The sequence below is a fragment of the Phalangium opilio genome, unplaced genomic scaffold (genome assembly GCF_054372755.1).
Source record: "Phalangium opilio isolate 3A_F unplaced genomic scaffold, DU_Popi_V2 ptg000060l_1, whole genome shotgun sequence".
Classification (NCBI taxonomy): Eukaryota; Metazoa; Arthropoda; class Arachnida; order Opiliones; family Phalangiidae; genus Phalangium; species Phalangium opilio.
In genome coordinates this window covers 6,515,925-6,539,746 of record NW_028324177.1, presented here as the reverse complement: position 1 = coordinate 6,539,746, position 23,822 = coordinate 6,515,925, and the positions used below count along the sequence as shown (strand labels likewise).

At 37.7% G+C, this 23,822-nt stretch overlaps 1 long non-coding RNA gene across 2 annotated transcripts; it reads right to left on the bottom strand.

Moving 5' to 3' along the window:
* Positions 1-18,830: 18,830 nt before the first annotated feature.
* Positions 18,831-20,395, bottom strand: LOC149666955 (uncharacterized). 2 transcript variants are annotated; one of them, XR_016368252.1, is made up of 2 exons: positions 20,138-20,395; positions 18,831-19,960 (listed from the first exon to the last, which is right to left on the bottom strand). It is a non-coding gene; the product is annotated as an uncharacterized LOC149666955 (long non-coding RNA). The 2 variants fall into 2 exon arrangements; XR_016368253.1 differs by having other exon boundaries at positions 20,187-20,395.
* Between the last annotated feature and the right edge of the window lie 3,427 nt (positions 20,396-23,822).

The window sequence follows — 23,822 nt, the reverse complement described above, 5'->3', positions numbered from 1 at the left end:
ATCGGTCGTGGTTGAAGAGGGGTTTTAAATTTGTAATAACGTTATAATGGTTATTTTTATTCAATAAAAAGAGGCGGGGCCTAGTATCATCGGGATCGTTTTCGCCTAAAATCAAGATAGGGTCGCTATTTTCGAATTTGTAGACGAAAATCGAATATTGATTAAAATAAACTTTGAACCTTTCAAAAGACTCAGGCGTCCCACACTCACTAACTCTTACTCCTGCCTTAAGACATAATTTTAAAGCAGCTTCTTTCTGCATTTTGTTCTCATCTATAGCTTTAGATATTGATTCGTAATGGGTTTTCAACGCTTTGTTATTTTTGTTGTTTATGTAGTCACGATGAGAAATAGCTACACAAAGGGCTCTAGCTTGACAGAGATAATCTGAATTGACTATGCGTACAATACCTCGTCTATCTTTACAGAATAGATTAAAAGGTTTAATCCCTCGGGCTACAGAACGCCCTTTACCCACCGGTATTTTTACAATGCTAAAAATCAGTTTAATAGGACCTAGGAAAAATGATTCCATTTCGTCATCATAGAGCATAACACTAAGCTGTTCAAAAAGAATTTTGGGGTCGACTTGATCTGCTCTTCTAAAAGATAATTCTAGTTCGGACCTACAAATATTTGCCGCACTCTTTAAAGTAATTTGGACGTAATCTGTAGGCCTGTACTTACTAAGGACGCATTTGGTTACGGTACATACACTAGCGACGGGATCTTAAGTAATTCTAAGAACTACCTCTCGACCATACATGTTAAAATGTTCGTAAAATCTCTCACTTTGTCCTATAATCTCGCAAGAGGGTACGGTGTCAATAGGTGTGGGCGGGTCCTGGGCTCCTGCTCCCCATTGTTCATCAATTTCTTCGTCAAAATTCGTCTCTTCAGAACCGTTCTCCCTCGGTAAGGTATCGTTCAATAGTGTCTCCTCTAAGGGTGGTCCTTGATCTTTTCCGTCTAAAAATGCGGCTATCTCTTTGTCATATTGCGAGCTGTTGAAGTCGGAGATTTGAGCTTCTTCGTGTACACCCAGCTCAATTCCCTCTTGTCGTCTCGCTAGGCGATCTACGTATTCAGTTCTTAAGGGACTCGGAATTAGATTCCTAAGGTTTTCCAATTCTTCTATGGTATTACAGTCCTCTGGTACTCGAGCAACTGTTTGCATATAATCGAGTAAGTCGAGGCAAGCTCGAATAGCATTTAAGCCACCACGTACTACGAGTTGTGGTAGAGTCTGAGGTCCGTACAACGGATCTATTCGCAGATAGTCGCATAGGAAGATATAAAACTCGTATATTGACCGTAACGGCCAGGGTCTATTTATAGTCAGTTCGTTCAACGTTGTGCGAAGAGTTTCAGGATCCATGTTTATCTCTCGGTGTTTGATGATCGACTGCATATTTTGATCATTTCCTTAGCCCCTTTTATACCAAATTTCTTAATAGACAAGCCCACATTCCTCAATCGTTTAACAATATCTTGATTTATTGCTTAGCAGTCACCAGATTTTATCTCACAATGCATTTCGGACCCATGCCTGTTAGCAGTTTACCGAATTTATATCTAAAGAACGTTGGATTTGCTTTATGTCAAAAAAATGTCCACAAAAGAGTGGCCTATAAATAGAATTTTGTTATAAACACTGCAAATAAGAGACAATACTTTATTGGGATAATAAATAAAAAACAGGGTGTGTAAAGCGTTTCTGGAGATTCTCAATTGTGACAATATCCTTTGTTATCTTCACGTCTGTTAAATAATAAGGTTCCGAATTTCTCTAATGGGTCATAAAATTATTGTACATTTTTCAAAAAAAATCCTACCTTAAGCTAACGAAATTTGTTAGTAGACGCGCCCACATTCCTCAATCATTTAACAATGTCCTGATTTATGGTCTATCAGTCTCCAGATGTTTTCTCACAATGCATTTCGGACCCACGCCTGTTAAAAGCTTACCGATTTTTATAACAAAAGAACGCTGGCTTTGCTTTATGCCAAATAACTTGTCAACAAAAGAGTGGCCTATAAATAGATTTTTGTTACAAACACCGCAAATAAGGGACAATTTTATTGGGGTAATAAATAAAAAAAAAATAGTGCGTAAAACGTTTCTAGTCATTCTCAATTGTGAAAATATCCTTTGTTATCTTCACATTATACACTTTTCAAAAAAAAATGCTAACCTATGACAAGATATTCTCGCCGTCATTAATAACACTATGATTGTGTAGGCGAGAAGTCAGCCTACTCAATTAAAAAAGCAATGAATCACTCTAAAAGTAAATTCCAATGATAACAAATGGTTCGATCAACCCCCCAAGGCCCTTGCCTGAACGTGTTTACGGAATAGGCAATAAAATATTTTTAATCAGCACGGTAGCAACTAGACATTTAAATATAACATATTTAATTCCTTAAGAGGCTAAATTTCTAAACTTTTAAAGAAGAGACAGTGCCCACTGAGCTAGTTTTCGTTATGAAAAGGTTCATTAACGGAATGAAATTCTCAAAACAAGTCGAATAGCAAACATTAGGCGTCTTTCGCATGGATTAGAACAAAAGACCTTTCTCCACCGATGTGTATACAAAACTCGTATAAAAAAGATGTAAATGCGTATAAAAATTGAGATTGATTGGGATGATTTCAGAGTACAATGATAATTTTCGCTACTTACTAATATAGCGATTGACTGTAGTACCTTGAAAAAAGGACACAATTGATTGTGAAAGTCTTGTAAATAAAGGAAGCTAAACCCAGAGCAATTTGGTCCTATATGTACAAAGAATTCTAGTGCTCCAAAATAAAATTATAATGGTTTCGATACGATTTGGTACAAATATTAGGCTAGTTATTCTAAAAAGGTCACTGTCCGTCTAAGGAGGGATTAAGGCTTTGAAGCGCTTAATTTTAAAAATGTTAACGCATTCGTATCATGGGGACGATAGAATCAAGTGATTTCTCTTATCATTCATTAATAAAAACGGCACACAACAACGTTTCGTCTTCTGACGTTTATTTGTAAACCCTAATTAAATAAACCTGTTAACCTCACTAAAAAATCGGAGACTTCGTGAGAATGACTGAAACAAACAAGGATTTGAGCATGATTTTTCTACCAAAGTATTCTTAATCTAGTTCTGTATAGGCGTAAATATCTGGCAAGGACTGTTTTACTCTACCCAACTTGCTAACAATGTTGAACCCCCAACTATTTAAGATCGAGCGGGAAAATCACAATATATTGTATGGTTTGCGATAAAAAGGTTAAAAAATGTACTGTTTTTAACAAATGCTTTGATTAATCCTAGATTTATACAGAGTTTACTTGAGATGTAAGCACTGAAAGCTTTTGATTTAGCTGCCAGATTGAAGGTAAAATTGGGTATTTAGGATAGCTTTGTTACATTATTTGCTACGTTAAAGATGATAAAAGAGCGTTATTTCGTGCATCTTTAAAAAAGAACGAAGTTAGTCTCGTAGTCTGTAGTTCTGGAAAAATACTCATATATTTTCATGGTTTCGGTTAGCGCAACAAAGACATAACTTGTTGAGACTTGTCAGGATAATGCCTTCAAGGCAAACCCCTCGAATCAACTAAATGTTTCGTGGTAGGAAGAGTCACCAACTAACAAAGCAATAAATCAAAAAAATAAATTCCATTCATAACAATACAAATGGTTCGACCATGCCCCTAAACCCATTAAGACACGTCTTTATAGTAAAAATAAAAACGGATGGGGATAAATCCTTTTGTTATGGATGAAGTTCGACCTCTTCCCCCTAACCCCCTTTTAATGTCATAAAACCAGGTGGGTGGTTCAATTAAAGAAAGGACAATAAATTCCAATGTATCTAAAAAAATCTATGAGCATCAGACAACAATCGAGGGAAGCACCACCCTAAAGTCTGAACATCTCAAGAATAAGCGACCCTAACCACTAATAATAGTGTTATATTAAATTTAGTCAAAGCAGGCGTCAAATTTTGTAACTATTAGTGTAAAAACCAGTATTTTTCATGATATTCAAATGTATTATTAAGGAACATTTTTAATGACGTAACTGAATGTTTAAATTTAACCATTTCGTAAGATTTCTCTCTTTTGTTACTTCATTTGTATGTCTCTGTTTGTAATATTCCCCGTTTGTATATACTCTCGTATTGTATCTAAACTCTTGTGCCATGGAGGAGGGTCGTACTCAAGCCCTTGCGGCTTCACGACCCTATCCCTCGAGCCTTGATAAATAAATAAATAAATAAATAAATTGCAACGATAAAGTAAAGCTAGTTTTGAGGTATAGAAAATTAAATTCCTTAAGTCTGTAACACCATCTAGTTATGTATTGAAATTAATGATTCTGAACTAAATGAAAATATGCTTTTCATCGAATCATTTTGATAAATATTGCAAAAATCATCGCAACGTTTTAGTCATGTGAACTGTTTTTCAAATGACTCGTTTCGTCATTTTAAGGCAACTAAAGAAACAAAGTGAGTTGGATTAACTGAAGTCAGTACTTTTTCAAATTTTGTATGCAATTCTTTGGGGAATTTAGGAAACCCAAATAAGCATTTTTATAGAAAAATGTTGGCGTAAATATCTGACAAGAAATAATAAGATACACCCGCCAACTTGTTAACAGTTTTGAACCCCCAACTATTTAAGATCGGTTTAAGAGACTTCATCGATCGGGGAAAATCACAATATATTGTATGGTTGCGATAAAAAGGTTAAAAAATGTACTCTTTTTAACAAATGTTTTGATTAATCCTAGATTGATACAGCGTTTACTTGTAAGCACTGAAAGTTTTTGATTTAGCTGCCAGATTGAAGGTAAATTGGAGTATTTAGGATAGCTTTGATACATTATTTGCTACGTTAAAGATGATAAAAGAGCGTTATTTCCTTTAAAAAAAGAACGAAATTAGTCTCCTAGTCTATAGTTCTGGCAAAATACTCATATATTTTCCTGGTTTCGGTTAGCGCACCAAAAATATCTTGAACATATAGAGACTTGTCAGGATAATGCCTTCAAGGCAAACCCCTCGAATCAAATGTTTCGTGGTAGGAAGAGTCTTCAACTAACAAAGCAATAAATCACAAAATAAATTCCATGGTGGTGGAGGGAAGCACCACCCTAAAGTCTGAACATCTCAATAATAAGCGACCCTAATACTAGTGTTATCATATTAAATTTAGTCAAAGCAGGCGACAAATTTTGTAACTATTGGTGAAAAAACCAGTATTTTTCATGATATTCAAATGTATTATTAAGGAACATTTTTAATGACGTAACTGAATGTTTAAACTTCACCATTTCGTAAGATTTCTCTCTTTTGTTAGTTCATTTGTACGTTTCTGTTTGTAATATTCCCCATCTGTATATACTCTCGTATTGTGCCATGGAAGGGGGGGGGTCGTACCCAAGCCCTGGCGGATTCACGACCCTATCCCTCGAGCCTTGTTAAACAAATAAATAAATTGCAACTATAAGAGTAAAGCTAGTTTTGAGGTATAGAGAATTAAATTTCTTAAGTCTGCAACACCATCTAGTTATGTATTGAAATTAATGATTCTGAAATAAATGAAAATATGCTTTTCATCAAATCAATTTGATAAATATTGCGAAAATCATCGCAACGTTTTTAGTCATGTGAACTGTTTTTCAAATGACTCGTTTCGTCATTTTAAGGCAACTAAAGAAACAAAGTGAGTTGGATTAACTGAAGTCAGTACTTTTTCAAATTTTGTATGCAATTCTTTGGGGAATTTAGGAAACCCAAATAAGCATTTTTATATGTTAGAAAAATGTTGCGTACAATATTTCCTTCTATTGCTAGAAATCCACGATTCATGCACTGACATTAGCTAAATGACACTCTGTGTTGTACTTTGAACTTTTCGCTGGTGCTATATTCTGCTTTAGTATATAGGGATGTATGTCTTTTCTTAAGGTGTTAGTTAAAATCTGTGTTTTTCCCTAGAACAGTGTAAATAGCAGTGAAATTCTAGTGTGAAACTATGTAAATGATTAGGCATTGTAAACATATACTTTGGTATTTTAATACTCGTGGTCAATTTGATTGACTTTTCTGTATAATTAGCTTAGTCTTTGTTATAGTAAAAGATTGTTATACTAGTTTCTGCGAAGAGGGGGGGGTCAAGAGGTAATAAATTTTTATTTAAATAGAAAAGAATTGGTAAAATTTTGCTAAATCAAAAGTGTTTTTGGTGAAGCATAGAGTAATTTTGATAAATTTAGCTAAAATTTATCGAAACGATTTTAACAATTGAAATGTTTTTTCAAATGACTCGTTTCGTGTTGCTAAAATGCAATGTACATGACTGTTTTCGTTTCGGTGGATTATTAATTTCCCCATGTATTCCTATGGGATTTTAGGAATTTTATATGATCGTTTTCGTGTCGGTCAATTGTAACGTAGTTGATCAAAAACGTTTCGATTGTTTTTTACTTCTAACACGAAATGCGTTGTGAATGATGCTTCTTTCATTACCGTTTTACGTTTTCCACAAATTTTTGATTACGTTGCCGATAATTTTGATAAATATAGTACGTATTAGGTTAATGTTTCGGTTTAATGATATATTGCCTTTCTGTTAACACAACGGAAACATCTTAAACGTGTTGAGACTTGTCCGTTTAATGCCCTCAGGGCAACCACCTGGAATCAATTAAATGTTTGAACCCCATTGTAGGATGTGTTACCGCCCCGCTCAATGACATAAACTTGGACATAACACATTTGTGTGAGTTATAAATCACTCCAAATATAAATTCCATTGATTCAATACAAATGGTTCGACCCTCCCCCCAAAGCCCATGCCTGGATATGTTTACGTATAGTAAAAAATAGATGGGTATAAACGTTCACTACCTTTTAATGTCATAAAACCTGGTGGGTCCAATTAAAGAAAAATAAATTACATCGATAGCAATGCAAGGAATCTAGTGGCACTGCCACGCCCCCCCTAAGCCCTTTACGTGTTTACATATAAATAGAAACAGATGGGGATAAATTCCTTTGTTATGAACCAAGTTCGACCTCCTCCTCCCCCTTAATGTCATATAACTTTTTCCATTTTTAACATTTTCCATTCTTATGTCCAGTATTTTTTATTTTTCCCGCGAGGGTTTCCAGCGCTGGTAGCCAGGCGGCGCTAGTATCGACTTGTCTACTTTTTAGTATAGGGAGTTGCACATCCTGTTGAGCGTCGAATGTTTTTCACGCGCATCCTTCATCCATGCTAACAGCTTCTAAAAAAAGGATCCCTACCTTTGAGGGCAGGGCAATTCATAATGAAATGCCCTGCTTTTTTGCATGAATAACAAACGCGCGGACGCCGCCCCCCACGTTTACCGCGACCGCCTCGGCCGCCTCGACCACCGCGACCACCACGGCCGCCGCGACCATCACTATTATTTGTAACATACACGTTTCCTGTTATATGCCAGCTGTCCATTTTGTTAAGCCTTGGCCGGTTAACAAGGAATTAAAAAAAAATTACAATTAACGTTAGAAACTGCTCACTATCAATTTTCAAACTAATTCATATAAATAAACCTTCAGGTTGTTAATTATATGACTTAGCTTAAAAACAAATAAAAGGAAATTTATTCTTAATAAATTTTGACATAGAACTCACTTTCGTTTCTTCAAGTTTGAAATTGGTACTGTAACTATAGCCCACTCAATCACGCACTTCACGGTCGTGGAGCGCGTGATCGAGTCATTCGAGTGGGCTATGCACTGATAGTGTAAAATAAAAGAGAGGAATAATAAAAATCATAATATATAAAATTTTAAATATTTATGTAAATGCTGAGCTACATAAAGGAGCCGCCCTGTTTCTAAAGGGTGTATACATATGACAAAAATTAAACCTGTAACCAACTTTGCACACTCCAGTGGACAATGGCCCATAAATGTTCCTGTGCTTATTTTCGGCCCTGTACTGTACAAAACTTTATCTCTTTAACTAAGCCTATTTTTATGTTAAGCGCCTCGTTTTCGGACGCCTTTTGGTACGTATTGAATTCTCCTACTCGATTTTCTCTGCTACTACTAAGACTTACAATTAATTTAATTTCTAATTAATCTTTTAATGGCTAATAACTTTTATTAGTTCCATTACTTTACAACGTCTGTATTAAATTATTTACATTTTTTCTCTTGTTTAATTTTTATTCTTTTTTCCCTTCACGTTAAGCCTAATACTTTTTATTACATTTCACTGTATGTTATTTTTATTTAAGAGTGTATATAATTGTACTTCTTTGTGGTTCCAAAGTGTTCTTTGTGCAACGCTTTATTGGATAGCTTTGTGGTTCCAAAGCGTTGTTTGTGCAACGCTTTATTGGATAGCTTTGTGGTTCCAAAGCGTTGTTTGTGCAACGCTTTATTGGATAGCTTTGTGGTTCAAAGGTGTTCTTTGTGCAATACCTAATTTGGGTTCTTTGCAAACACAAGTTGAAAATTGCTGTGTGGAATTAAGATCTGTTTCAAAATACAGAACTGTGTTATATTTCTTTACGAATATTCGAAATGGTTTCTCGAGAAGAACAAAAGAAAATATATATGCGCTTAGTGATGCAAAAGAAAAGAGCGGAAGCCAAGTTAAAATCGCAAGTTCAGAGTAAATCATTGAAACATGATAAAACTAACAAACTTAAGTGTAAACAGTACTATCTTAAAAACAAGGCGTTGTTTAAGAGAAATAGTGCAAAAAACTATGTGGAGCGTAAATCTCTACTTGAGACAGGGAAAAAACCAAAGAGAACTATGCCGCCAGGTGGAGACGCTAATTTGCGCTCAAAAAATAGAAAACCAAATAAACGGGATAAATTTGTCTTTGCGAAAAGACTCCTTAATGCGGGGATTTTCAAGACGAAAAACAAGAAATTTATAGCCGAAAGTTACAAACGGTTTCTAGTCACACGTTTAACTGAAAGGCTGGCAGTATTGAAGTCTTCTGACGGTGAGACTCGTAAAAGATGCACCAAATTTGTCTCTTACAAGCTAAAATGCCAATTGTTAGCTGGTAAAATATTGCATTTGAAAAGGCAAATGTATTCGGCATACCACGCCCAACTATCAGGGATGGTTAGCGAATTTAAGGATTTTGTCAAAAAAATCAAAGAAATTGGGTCAGTCACTTGTGACAATTTGACGGAAGTTGTGGGTGGGAAAAGGCTTCACAGTAGCCTAAAAGAAGCCTATTTTCATGAAATTACCTATTATGCAATTGGGAATAATGGCAGAATATTGAAAAATGACGAAGAGTCACGCTATACCAAAATTTTTCAATTGAATTCTGATGGTAGTGTACGTAAGGTTCTGAGAGACCGTGCTTCCAATTCGACTAAAGAACTGTTTGTTGATGAAATGGGAAATTTCGTTGAAATAAGAAACAATGACAAAACTCATGTCATTGAACGAGTCTTACAAATTAATGAGTCGGGGGTTGTTACGAATCTTTTCAACGTTGTTGAGAATGAGGAGAAGAACCCCAAAGCAAATTTAGTGATCAACGAAGATGGGTTCATTGAAACCCAACCCAAAACAGTTTATTGGGAATGCAGTGATATTTGTAATGTTCGAACTCGAGCCATTGCAAAAGTACTAGCTTTCATAAACACAGTTGCCAATGCTAATGAAAAATCTTTGACTAAAATTTTTGAGTCTGATTTGGACCTTTGCGAATTAAGAAAAGAATTTTGCAAAAAATCAAACGTGTTTATACCACCAGATGGAGACAAAATAGTGGTGAGAATAGTTCCGTTCCTAGGACACACCTCTTACTGCGCTGATAGCGAAGAGTGCCAAAGTAATTTGCGTTCTTTCGCTGAATTGGCTCCACATTATTCGGGAATTAGAAGTATTCTGAATAAGATCTATCAAATCAAAGCGTTGCTCAACGCGTTAACTAAAATTTCAACTGAAATTGAAAGTGGTGATTACGATTCTCTGACAACTGTCATGGCGAAGTCGAGAAAAATCTTGGCCACACGTGGGAAAAATTTAAATAACGAACAAAATAATGCTCCCACAGGAAGCATTAACGCTCCTCGACCGACTCTCGATGAAAGTGAAATCTTGAGTCTTTACGAGAATCAATTCGCTCGGGCAATGCTAAACACCAACGAGTTTCACGACACGCCCTGCGACTGCTGTTTTAGATTACTGAAAAAAACTGATTTAAGAGCTGTAGAAAAACTAGTTAACAGTGCTGTTTTTGATAACGAGGCCTATCTGATTTTAAGAGCTGGCTGGATAATGAATAATTCGGACGCTAGAGAAGCGGACATGCTTCTATGTCGTTACTGCGCTACGGATTTGGGAAAGGGTAAAGTTCCCATTAGATGTTTTTTGAACAACTTGGCGGTTGACAATCCTCCGCCAGATGTCACTAATTTAAACATGTTCGAGAAAGTTTTAATTCAACTTGTGAAGCCCTTCCACACTGTGGTGCGGTTAGGCACTAAAACCAATTCGAACGTGAAGTTTGGTACTGTTAAAGCTTTAAAGGGAAGAGTAATTTATCTTCCAATACCAGTGGAAAAAAATTTGAAAATGATTCCCAAGACGTTGCCTAAAAACCACGAACTGCATATCTTGGTGAATGGCGTTCCCACAGCGGACAAAAAGGTTTGGCAGCAGGTTGTTTGCCTGGAAAAAGTGTTGAAAGCGTTCAGTGTGCTGAAAAAGATAAACCCTTTTTACAAAGACATTGATATTTCGACAATGAATGAGGAATATATTTGTGGCACGCAAGAAATTGATGGAAATGAAAATTCATTGACTCCCGAAGAATTACTGAGCGTAACAGATCCACTTGCGTTAATTAATGATGGATCTGATGCGTTGACACGTGCTTCCGCTGCGCTTCCAACAGAAGGACCAGCGGATAGTAGTCACGACGTCCAAGTTGACCAAAACGCTTCGAACATGCAGAAGCAGGATGAAAATCAGTCTAGTCTTGCACCAGGCGACGCCTACAAAATCCTAACACAGCCCGAGGCTTTGTTGCGAAAACTATCTGAGGGTGAAGCCAATGATCTGTACGATCATTACTCTATTCATCCAGTGAACGTTCAACCACCGAAGGATTTATTGGGTGCTTATCAAATGAAGCGCGTCGAGGCCGAGCCGGTTAGCACTTGGGACAAAAAACTGGAATACATGAGCTTCGTTCATTTGTTCCCTCGGGGTCGCTTTGGCAAGCACGATGATAGACCATTTGGGAAAATAACGGAAACCGAGTATCGTTTATCCCGTCTTTTGAACAAAAGTCCAATTTTTAGACGAGATTACGCCTATTTGTTCCATTCTTATCAAGAATGCGAAATGAAAGCGATTTCTAGCAGTTTGAACTACGTTCTTCGTGTTAAAAAACCCATGCCAATTGGTGTTGAAAATTTGCTCAATCGAGTTGAATCTGGCGATAAAGAACTTGAGAGTAATTTAGCTACTTTCTTGGGTCATATTCGAGGAACGAAGGACTACTGGTATAAAGTTCTTAGGGACGTTCTAGCGATGATTCGGGAATTCGGTCCTCCAACCTGGCTTTTAACTTTTAATCCGGCCGAGTACGATGATATGGAACTGCACGATCACTTGAGAAAAGTGAATTCAGACGTTCCAGGAGTAGAGTCGATGACGGTGGCTGAATTGTTGAATTTAGACCCACTTAGCGTCAATTTGCACTTTCACAACAAAGTGCGGTCGCTGTTAAACAACTTTGTCTTGTGTAAGCAAAATCCAGTTCTTGGCATGATAGAACATCATTTTTGGAGGGTTGAATACCAATCTCGAGGTTTACCTCACTACCATATGCTTTTGTGGGCCAAGGACGCTCCAAAGATTGGAACTTCTTCGACCGAGACTATTTTGGATTACGTGCAAAAACACGTCACGTGTTCGATGCCAAGAGCATCGGTAAGTCCGGAACTACACCGGCTGGTAAAAAAATTCCAAACTCACAAATGCACCTCCAGTTGTTATAAGAAGGTGAAAAATTCTAAAAAAGGATTGAAAGTGTGTCGTTACGGTTTCCCTCGAAACGTAACAAACATTGCCACTATGAATTCTGTTAGATCAGTTACTCGTCACCGTAAAATGAAAAAGGTGCAGAAACGACTGTACGACTTGCCGAGAAAACAGCACGAAGTTTTAATCAATGATTACAATCCCACGCTACTTTTGGCTTCCAAAGCCAACATGGATTTGCAATTTGTCGCTGACAAATCGGAAATAGTGGCAAACTATGTCACGGCTTACGTGACAAAGGGAGACCGGGCTGACATGGACCAAACTTTTGCCGAGTTAGGCAACGAAAGTTTGTCCAAAAAATTATTTGCCTATAGATTGAAATCTTTGACGTGCAAGCAAATAGGAATTTATGAAGCTCTCGATATGATGCTGGGCCAAGACCTTTACAACAAGTCTGACAGCACTAAATTTATAAACACTAACTTGAAAGAAAACCGATCGAGAATTTTGAAAGGTTTCAAGGAACTCGCTCGTTTGAGGGAAACTGACCCCGAAAGCAAGGACACTTGCCTAAAAGGGTTCGTCGACGACAAATATCCGAATCGTCCTGACAGCTTGGAAAATCTAAGTTTGCGGGAATTTGGTCAGTTTTACGATTATGCGATGCGCTCTGAGGGTGTCGAGAAAAATGCGAATGTAATCCAGTTGAAAAACAATCTGGGTTTCATGAGAAAGAGAATTAAGCCGTACATAATAGAGCACTTTATTCACGACCCGATAGAGGAGAAAGAACAGTATTGTCACGCCCTACTGATCCTGTTCAAACCGTGGCGTGACGAAACTGAGTTATTGGGCGAGTTTGAAACCTACGCCGATGCTTTCGAAAACTCTCTTTCAGTGTTAAAAGAAATGAGAGAATATCACGCGAAGCTCTCTGTTTCCAAAGAAGTTGAAAAGAAACGGAAGGCTTCTAAAAAGGCGAAAGAGTCAGAAACCATCATTTCGGATGTGGAAAGCGACGACGATGAAAATGCTCTGCAAGGGAAAGAAATTGTTATCGAAACCGAGCATGCAATGGCTGATGTGGAAGCTGCCATGGAAATGAATTTCGAGGCTGATGTTGACAATGTGGCGTCACTAAACTCGGATCAAAAGAGAATTTATGATAACATCATGGATCACTTCTCCCAAAAGGGAGAAAAATCTGGAAACAAGTGCCTTTTTGTGTCAGGACCTGGTGGCACTGGGAAATCGTTTCTCATAGACACTCTCGCCAATGCCGTAAGGCGTCGCTTTCAAAATCCTGCTAGCGTAGCCATTGCCGCGCCAACGGGTTTGGCAGCTCTGAATGTTAATGGCGTAACGTTACACAGATTACTAATGCTACCGGTAGATCATGGGCGTATCGCCGAATACCATTCCCTGAGTTCAGACAATATGAGCATTATGAAAGAAACCTTGGGAAACTTAAAACTGTTAATTATTGATGAAATTTCTATGGTCTCATCGGTTTTACTGACTCACGTTCACTTGAGACTGAACGAATTTTGGGAAATGAACCAACCATTTGGTGGAGTGGTCTCTATCCTTGTTTTGGGAGACTTTTTCCAATTGCCTCCGGTTCAAGGGAATCCCGCGTTTATCAAAATCACTTCCGAAGAAGCCAGACTTAGATTCAATTGCATCGGAGGAAGTGATCTTTGGAAGTTTTTTAAATACGATGAACTAACGCAAAATGTTAGACAAGCCAACGACCAAAGTTACGGCGACATTTTAAGCAGAGTTAGAATTGGAAATATTTCCGAAGCTGATGTTGCAACCTTAAAAAGTAGATTGGTTGCTGACGGACAACACATCGAGGTGGCTATGGATCTTTTCATTAAGCTGTCCAATGAAGGGTTTCACCCAATTTGTTTGATGCCAAAATTAGCGATGTGCGAAAAATTCAACTGTGAAATGCTGCGAAAAAACGGCGAGAAAGTTGAAGTCATTCCTTGCCAGGATAGACTCGCTGACTACGGCAAAAAAATGAATAAAAACATTCTCAGGAGACTGCAAAGCCTACAAAACGAACCGTCCAAAACTGGCGGTTTGGAGAGCGAGTTAATTCTTTGCGTTGGCTGCCGTATAATGGTCAGAAGGAATATTAGTTTTGAAAAAGGCGTTGTAAATGGTACGATGGGTTTCGTAACTGGATTCAAGAAGGACGAACAAGGAAACGTTGTTGGCATTTTTCTCAGAGTAGATCGCGAACCGAATAACGACGACGCTAACACTGACTTTTTAGTTGAGAAAATTTGCGTCAAATTTTTGCTCATGACAAACATTTACGTTAAGCGCTCGCAGTTTCCCGTCATCCTGGCGTACGCTATCACGATACACAAAAGCCAAGGAATGAGTTTAAAATGCGCCATTATGGATTTGGGTCCGAATTTATTTGGAACGGGCATGGCGTACGTCGCTTTATCGAGAGTGACGTCCTTAGCCGGACTTCATCTATTACAGTTCGATCCGACTAAAATTAAGGCGGATGGACGAGCCATAATGGAGTATAACAGGCTTCGCAAAAAATATAGGCCAGATCTGCCTGTTTTGAAAATAACGGAGTCGAAAGAAAGGCGAGGTGGGAAAAGAAGTGCGCCTACACTATCTAAAAGCCTTTTAGAAGGCGAGGAAGAGAGATGTGAAGAAACACCGAAGAAGAAAAGGAAAGCCCAACAGAGTTTGGATAGTTTTCTCTTGAAGGGTTTAGCTAACGATGATCAAGTAACGTGCTATTCTAATAGCGTTTTGCAACTGCTCTTATTAGTGCCGGAATTAAGAGAATTGGTTAAGTCTTACAATGGATCGTTCGTTGAAAAACCAGTTTTACGGTGCCTTCATAACACGATAAACGACATCGAGAGTTCTCAAGGAAGTTTCAGTCGTAAAGGGTTGGAACTGAGAATGGCTGTTGGAAATCATTTTACGCAAAACGATCAACAGGACGCCAGTGAATTTTTGATGGTCCTCTTGACGACACTAAGCCAAGAAATGGAAGCCGATTATTCTAAGGTTCTAAAAGAACTTTTTTGGTCAAAGTCGCGAAACGTTACCAAATGCCCCAAATGTCAAGTTGAACAAAATTCGGAAAATATTGTTGAAAGCAACATTTTCAATCTTCCGCTAGAAAACCGAGATAAAATTGATTGGAAATCTCTAGAAAAAAGGATGAGATTAACAGAGATGCGGTGCGTTTATTGTAATAATCCAACAATACAAGAGCGTGATGTATTGATATCCAGCGGAAAGTACGTTTTTCTGTGCCTTCTACGGGGCGATTACAGAGATGGTCGACCAATTAAGATTTCGACTAAAATATCAAATTTTGAAAATCAAAATGTCACTTTGAGCAAGATTCTCTTTAAAACTAAAGGGGTGATTATTCATAAAGGTCAATCGTTGGCCGAGGGACATTATGTGAACTTTGTGAGAAAAGACAACGGCTGGTACGAGGTCAGCGATGCAATGATCAGAAAAAAGGAGAGATTCGTCAGTAGCTTGACTGACGTCACTGTTTTGCTCTTGGAAAGAGTCTAAACACTTTAAAGGGGAACTAACGTGCCTGAAGTCCATATTAAATTTACCCCGAGTAAAGCCTAAAATTTCAATAATCGTACCAGAGAGGAGCATCATATCTGTCGAAGATATTCTAATAGTTTCATATTCCCTTTTAAGTAATTTATGCTTGGGTAAGATTGTTGGCCCTCGAGCATGTTTAAGGTTTACAATGGTTAGAGATTAATTTTGATGTTGCCCAGACTATAATAACCGTGAATGGGAGAGGAGGGAGGATTGTAGGGCCATGCTATTGTTATGAAAAAAGGCGATGATTCTTGCATTAATTTTTAAATTTTCTAGTGAAGGGTTTTTAATACTCTGTGTTAGTTTTGCCCCAATGGTATTTTATGTAAAAACAAGTTAAAAACGTAGCCCCTGTTGGTAATGCTATGTGATTAAATATAATTCTTTAATAAGCTGGTGAAACTATTGAGACAAACTCATATTATTAGTTAACATTGAACAGATTTTTGGAACTGAGATTTAGACACTCGTAACCAAATATTAAATAAATACTGATTAAAATTAATATATTCGAAGAGTTCTCTAAATATCAGTTTCGCAACTACCATATTTTCTCTTTTAAGCGCGCTATATTTTTTTTACATTAAGACGCTTATAAATTTTTTTGCATTAACAATTTCAAACCGTTCCAAAAAAATCCACGAGATTTTATAAACTAAATTAATTTAATCTAATATTATACTGTTTTAATTTCAACCCCCTGTAGCGAAGATTTTGTGTTTCAATATTATTTATTAATATAACCTTTCCTTTGTATAACTTATCAATAATGTGTACCGGACCCAATCTAATACCACTTACAAAAAGTTATTTTTAAACTATTTAATAGCCATATGAACTTATTAATTTGTCCCACTAACTAATATCCTACTATTGTTGGAGAATTTGTTTTTATAAAGTTTGAGAATTATTTCCCCAATTGCGTTTACCAATATATATATATATATTACATTACCCTTGTAAATAAATAACTAAACAATTTTTACAATTAATATTCCAGGAAGTTTTGCATATTCTCTATGTGTTCCTCACCAGCTGGAGTAGTCTGAGTGACGGGTGGCATTGAGTAAAACCAACAGGGGTAGAATGTGCAAAGCTTTCTGGAATACCTTTTTTTTCTTCAAAATTTAATAACCTTTTCATTGTCCCTTTGGTAACCCACGCGCAAAACAATAATTCCCATGTCCTAGCAGCACTGTTTCCAATCTTAAAGCTAAGAGTTGCCTAACAAAATTTTAAAAAATTGACCCTCAAAATCTATTTTTAAATTAACATATAATAGCCAGTAAATAGTAAAGTTTTCTTTCGCCTCCTCCCCCTCCCCCCCTTTACATAACTAATATAACGAAGAACAAAATTATTTCGACATAAATGCTACAAGCAGTGCATATTTTCAACTTTGAAACATGCAATTTAAAGACTATTTTCGTACAATTATAAGCGTATTGTATCAACACGTGCCAGCTGCTAAGCTTCAACAGAAAGATAATTCATCATAGCCTTTACCAGTTTAATAAAAGGTTAAAACTACACAGCTAAAAATATGATCATCATCATTATAAAAAACAACACCACAAGGCTTCGATAGACAGATCAAGAAATATAAATATTCAACTTCTATGCCGAAACAACAGACACTTTAGACTGGCGTGTTCAAAGAATGAGAGCGACTTTGGATTAAAAAAGCAAAGATATCAAAGAAATAACCTTCGTATTGGTTGAGCGAGTGTCTATAGAACGTCAAGCTGTACCAAGGCCAAACAATACATGTCAATTATTTGGTTTCCCTGCATAATTATACAACGGCTTGGCAAGCCTTGCCTTCAAGTTCATCAACACAATAGAAGTTCATAACAGATATGAATTCGCTAAAAAAAACTTTTTTGAACAAAAGTTGCTTCAACGTTATTAAAATTTAGAACAGCAATGGTTTGTTACTAAAATTATGTACTTTACTATGTTGGGAGTTTGGGCGCACTCCTGTAAGCCAAGCTTCTGGGCGACAAAGTTTTGAGGGAATAAGGGACTTGTCAGCATGCCTACCCTACAGGAACTGACTACCCCGTGTCCGCGGCTGGTGAAATACCCCAAATCCCCCCTCCTTCACCACCCGATTAAACCTCAAGTACTTCACTCGTAACTCTAAAAAACCCAACTGTGATTAACCGCATAATCATCTTGGACTCCATCGAAACGCCTTATGAACGTTATTTTACGGACGTTTACCAAACAAAACAAGCTCGATGGAATTAGTAAAATAAAGCTGCCAATTAATGACGTTAAGCAGTAATGCTATCTGAGTTCAAAAGTAAAAAATATATAAAAAAATAAAATGGACTGGAGACGTCGCTAACAAAACAAAATCACACGCGATGGAGCTAGTAAAAAGCTACCGATTAATGACATTAACCACTAACGCCATCTTAGTTCAATAGTGAAGCACAAGGCTCCTCATTAACTGTGAACTAAACTGCAGACTCTACATCAATAAAACAAAACCAAGCATGATGGAACCAGCAAAAAAAGCTACCAATTTATGACATTAACCACTAACGCCATCTTAGTTCAATAGTATTAAATATTGAAAAAATAAAATACAACTGGATTGAAGATGTCACTAACAAAATACAAGGCGCTTCATTAACTCTCTGAGCTAAACTGCAGATTCTACACCAACAAATCACTACCCTTTTTAAAAAGCATCTTTGAGTATATTAGCAGTATTTTAACAAACTCCCCCTTCCCTTTTTTATACCTAAAATAATTTAACATTAAAACCCATGCTTACTATTTTTCTGGCTATTATATATTCTCAATTTTACAGTCCTAGGATTAAATGTGTATAAATATTTTTTCATCATTGAATTATTCACTTGAGAGATTAACAAAATGATTATTGGTGCTCTAACGTTAATGTTGAACTTTTCACACTTTTTAAGTCCAACCTTCACGTATGACTGTCTTTGAACATTTTTTTAATCCCTCTCATGTATTCATAGTGAAGCTTACATTTTAGATTCAGTTAAAATTAATTATAGCTATTCATAGCTTTTCCCTGTTAAGGTCTATTTTTTGCCAGCCAGGACGCAATCACTAATTATTCTCAAAAGCCTTTCTGGTGTCAAAAATAATTTTCTTTCTAAAGTTATGAATGAAACCCTTAAAAAAAAACGCAACTATTAGCTTTGAACGTGAAAACAAAATTTTTATTTACTGGAAAATAATTATAATGAATACCATAAATAAATAACAACCAGGGAAATTCAATTCCAAATTGCGTGCTATAAATAAACGTAGCAATTATCAATCCAAATGTGTTTTTAAAATAAATCTTTAGCACATTCCAATAAAATAATCATGCGTGTTTAAACCTTGACAAAAAGTTTAACCAAAATATTCTTAAAGCAATTTATTGTTTTAATGACTTTTAAGTAATTACTGAACAGCCATAACTTTAAAAAATTACAATTTATATTTTAACTATTATATAAAATAAATAATATTATTAACCCTAACTTTTGTCATCAATAAACTACTGTAACTCTCATTTGACTTTATTTATCAAAGGTAAAATAGTTACCATTAGTTTCATAAATACTAGTAAATAATTTGTTGGTCCTGGTATTTCCTATATTCAATGATAAATCTAAGCACAGTTCCATTGCCAGACTCCCCTAGTACGCTGGCTAATCATTTATCATCTATCCCAATGGCTAAATCCAATTAAGATTGTACTTAAGGACATAGCTAAAATTAAAATATGCCAAACTACCACACTATACAGAAGAGAAAATCTTTTTAAGACGCGCCAAAGGAGGGGCCCTTTGCATTAAAACTGAATGGCTAAATGTATTCCTGTTATTGTATATCAAGTTATTATGAAATTGCCATCTTTTCCAAAATACTACAAAATATTATATTGCCAAATTATTGCTAGTTGTCTTATTTAATCATGTCATTTTTAACAAAAAAATTTACCATTTTATTTTCTTAAATTAGGTTAAAGTTAGAGCACCACAAAAGATGGTATTCTATATGTTGAATCTTGTGTAAAGGTTAAGAGAAATATCCGTTCTGAATAAGATGTTGTTGACACAATGACATTGGAAATGGGGTTCAAAATTTGCCTGAAAGCAACTGGTATATTCTGGTCTGGGTTCATCACAAATAGTCAATCTTTGTCATGACATCACACCCTCGTATATCTTACTTCATCAGCTCAAATTAAGATTAAAAATATTGATGTGACGTCCTATTAGCTACTATTGAATGACAAACTATTTCCTTTTCTGCAGCATGCGGGAATGAGCACTGAAATAAATTTACCACCACATGTACGCAAAATTAATAAAAATTAAGACCGAAGTAACAGATATTAATCAAAACGCGTCTTGGATTTAACCAAGACCTAAAAAGTATCGATAAGAACAAGGTTAATCACTTGACTGAATGCGCAGATATTGAAACTTTTTTTTAATTAAAACTTACATGCTTAAGAAAGTATGTTCCATCACCCTATTCCATTGAATAAACTTACTTTACTGGTAGTAAATTTTTTCCCTCTCAATAATTTGAAAAATTTACTTATCTCGGGTTTTCGAGCACAATTCCATTCCCCGAAAACATTTTATAACTACATTTATTATCACTTTTAAGAGTTTTCGTGTGGAAAAATACCTTATAACTAGTAACTACACGTAACAATGACAAAACGATTTAGGGTAGTCTGCTTTAGCTTCTGCTGCGCCCGATACCATAGCCCGATACGAACAAGGAGGATGTATAGTTGTATGCCCCCCTTGATAGAAGTACGCCTTGTGCCATTCTCATGCCTTGTCTTTCGCTGGCCTCGTCACCAAGGCAGTAGCCCACTCAATTACGCGTTAAGCTGCTCGAGAATTCTGTGTGAATTACTTTTTAAGGTATTCGTCAGCAAATAGTAATTGTTTTTGAGAGCACTCCTCGCCTTGAAATAGGTCAACTACGAAATAATTAGACCAAATTGAAGTTTAAATATTCGAACAAATGTTATTTTATAAATATCTTCTACCATTTCAATTTCTATAAAACTGTTCTACCAAATGCATAAAGAGTGCTACCAGAAGTCTCTGGGGCTACTAGAAATACAACATTTACCATAGGAAGATTCGCAGCGACAAGTTTAAAAATCCCATATTCCTTTAAAAACCGTTAATGCATTATCCTTGTTCCTGAAGATATACAGACTAAGTAGCAGAGTCGAGCCACAGCGTCGTTGATCACGCGACTCGGTGAACGCAGGCTATTTTTCAAAATAACCAAGTCATAATTTTCAGGCTACGACCACGCTTAAGTTAACAATTACAACAAAGAAAATCAAAAAAATAACGAATATCATGCACGCCCCTACTGCTTGCGAACCATAGAAACGCCATGGCAGAACCGTTTGACCATTGTCTGTCGTACCGTTGCTATAGACCCTTTTTACGTAAAAAAGAGATGTCAATCCTTAGTATCGGGACATATGGGAGGGGGGGGGTTTGACCCCTCGCCGTCTCTGCTCTATTTATGATATTTCCATCGACTCGACTCACTCGAGCGAGATGGAAGGCAAAGTTTTACCCCCGTGTCTTTCCATGTCGAAGTGGTCTATTAACATAAGTCAGTTTAACCAAGAGTAAAAATCATAACGTCCATGTTGAATGTGCTGCCATTGTTGAAATTTGCACTAAAATTAACAAAAGGTTTCACTATGGAGCGTTCAGGGCATGAAAGGGGATATGTTAGCAACCTATTAACGACACAATGTCATACACGTACTCTCTTAAAAGTGATAATAAATGTAGTTATAAAATGTTTTCGGGGAATGGAATTGTGCTCGAAAACCCGAGATAAGTAAATTTTTCAAATTATTGAGAGGGAAAAAATTTACTACCAGTAAAGTAAGTTTATTCAATGGAATAGGGTGATGGAACATACTTTCTTAAGCATGTAAGTTTTAATTAAAAAAAAGTTTCAATATCTGCGCATTCAGTCAAGTGATTAACCTTGTTCTTATCGATACTTTTTAGGTCTTGGTTAAATCCAAGACGCGTTTTGATTAATTCCTAATTGATGGCTCCTCCATGGAGGCCATCAAGGAGGCCGGCTTTGAGGGTCTCACTGGTGTTGACGTCGGGACTTTCAAGGTCCTGAACGCACCACAGGACCCTCTTCAGAAGGTCTCTGAAGCTTCTGATGATGAAGGCAATACCGCAGCCAGCGTGAGTGGGGAGCTGGCAGCAAATATTGCTGGAATTAACTTAGAGCCATCCTTTCCAGATGGCTCGGACATAGACCTCGGGACAGAGTCCGACTTTTTGAAGGACTCTGATACCGAGAGGACTTCCGCTCCTGACACTTGGATGGAGATGGAGGCCGGGGCTGCTGCTGGCGGTGGCGAAGGAGATACCGGTCCTGGATCGGGACTCCAAGCTGCTGCCAAGTAGCGGCTAAGTCCGTCTCTCTTTCTGTGGAATGAGCATTAAGGTGATCCAGATCAACCTGCATCACTGCAAAGCAGCCTCGGCAGTCCTTTGTCGGAGGTTTGCCTTAGAGGGCCTGGATGTGGCCTTCATTCAGGAACCTTGGATCCATAATGGTAAAATCCTTGGTTTAAAGAATGTAGGTAACATTACTTATGATTTTACCTCACTCAACCACAGGGCGTGTGTTCTGACAAGGAAGGGTCTCGATACCCTTCCGCTTCCGAACTACCTCACTAGGGATACTGCTGCTACTAGGGCGGACTGGGGAATTGCCAATAAGATAGTTACATACTCCAGACTTAAGTGGGCTGTCAACTCGTTTCAGCCCTATAAGTCCCCTGGCCCAGATGGCGTCTTTCCTGCCCTCCTTCAGGAAGGTATAGACGCCATTGGCCCCTATCTGTGCAGGATATTCAGGGCCTGCATTGCTCTGGCGCATATTCCGGATATCTGGAAGCGCTCGAAGGTTATCTTTATTCCCAAACCTGGGAAGGCGAGCTATCTTGAGGCCAAGGCATTTAGACCCATCTGTCTTACCTCTTTCTTCCTAAAGATTTTAGAGAAATTGGTGGACAGGTATTTGCGGGATGGAATTCTCTCCCATACTCCCCTGTCCACTGCTCAGTTTGCCTATCAGAAAGGCAAATCTACGGAGACGGCGCTCCATGGCATTTTGAACTGCCTTGATAGGGCCATCGAGTTCAAGGAGATGTCTTTAGCCATCTTCCTTGATATTGAGGGAGCCTTTGATAGGGTCTCTAGTGAAGTTATTCTTCGCGCTGCGGAGCAGTTTGGTATTGACGACACTCTGTGTCGTTGGATACACTCCATGCTCACGAATCGCAGGATGACGGCGTCTCTTCTCGGGGAATCCCTGGAGATCTTCACCGACCGTGGCTGTCCACAGGGAGGGGTTCTGTCCCCTCTTCTTTGGTGCCTGGTGGTGGATGAGCTGCTGGGTCGACTCGGGGAGGGGGGGTGTCACTGCTTTGGCTATGCGGATGACATAGCAGTGATTGTTAGGGGAAGTTCCCTGCAACGATCGCTGCACTGATGAAAACTGCCTTGCATGTTGTTGAGGAATGGTGTAGGGATGTTAACCTCACCGTCAATCCCAACAAGACTGTCCTTATACCGTTTACTCGGAAGAGGACCAATGACCTCTTCAATGATATTTCCTTCCACCGAGGTCAAATACCTTGGCGTGACCTTTGATGCCAAGCTTACTTGGAAATCCCATCTTGACCTTAGCATCAAGAAAGCCAAAATTCTATTCTGGCGTATAAGAAGTTCAGTCAGCAAATCCTGGGGCTTAAGCCCCAGTGCCGTGAACTGGATTTATACTAGAATCATCAGGCCAGTGGTCTCCTATGGAGCTCTTGTCTGGTGGTCCAGGGTTCGCCTTAAAGCAGCCCAAGATGAACTACGCAAGCTTCAAAGGCTGGCGTGCATCGGCATCACGGGGTCCATGAGGACTACCCCCACAGCCTCTCTGGAGATCCTTCTGAATATGCTTCCTCTCCACCTCTTTATTGAGGAGGAAGCTATTATGGGAGCCTGTAGGCTCAACAACCACGGCTGGTGGAAGCCCAAGCACTGGGACTTAAGTCACACCAAGCTCTTCAGTGAGTACAGCAGTCTCGAGCCATCACTTGCGATGGTCTCAG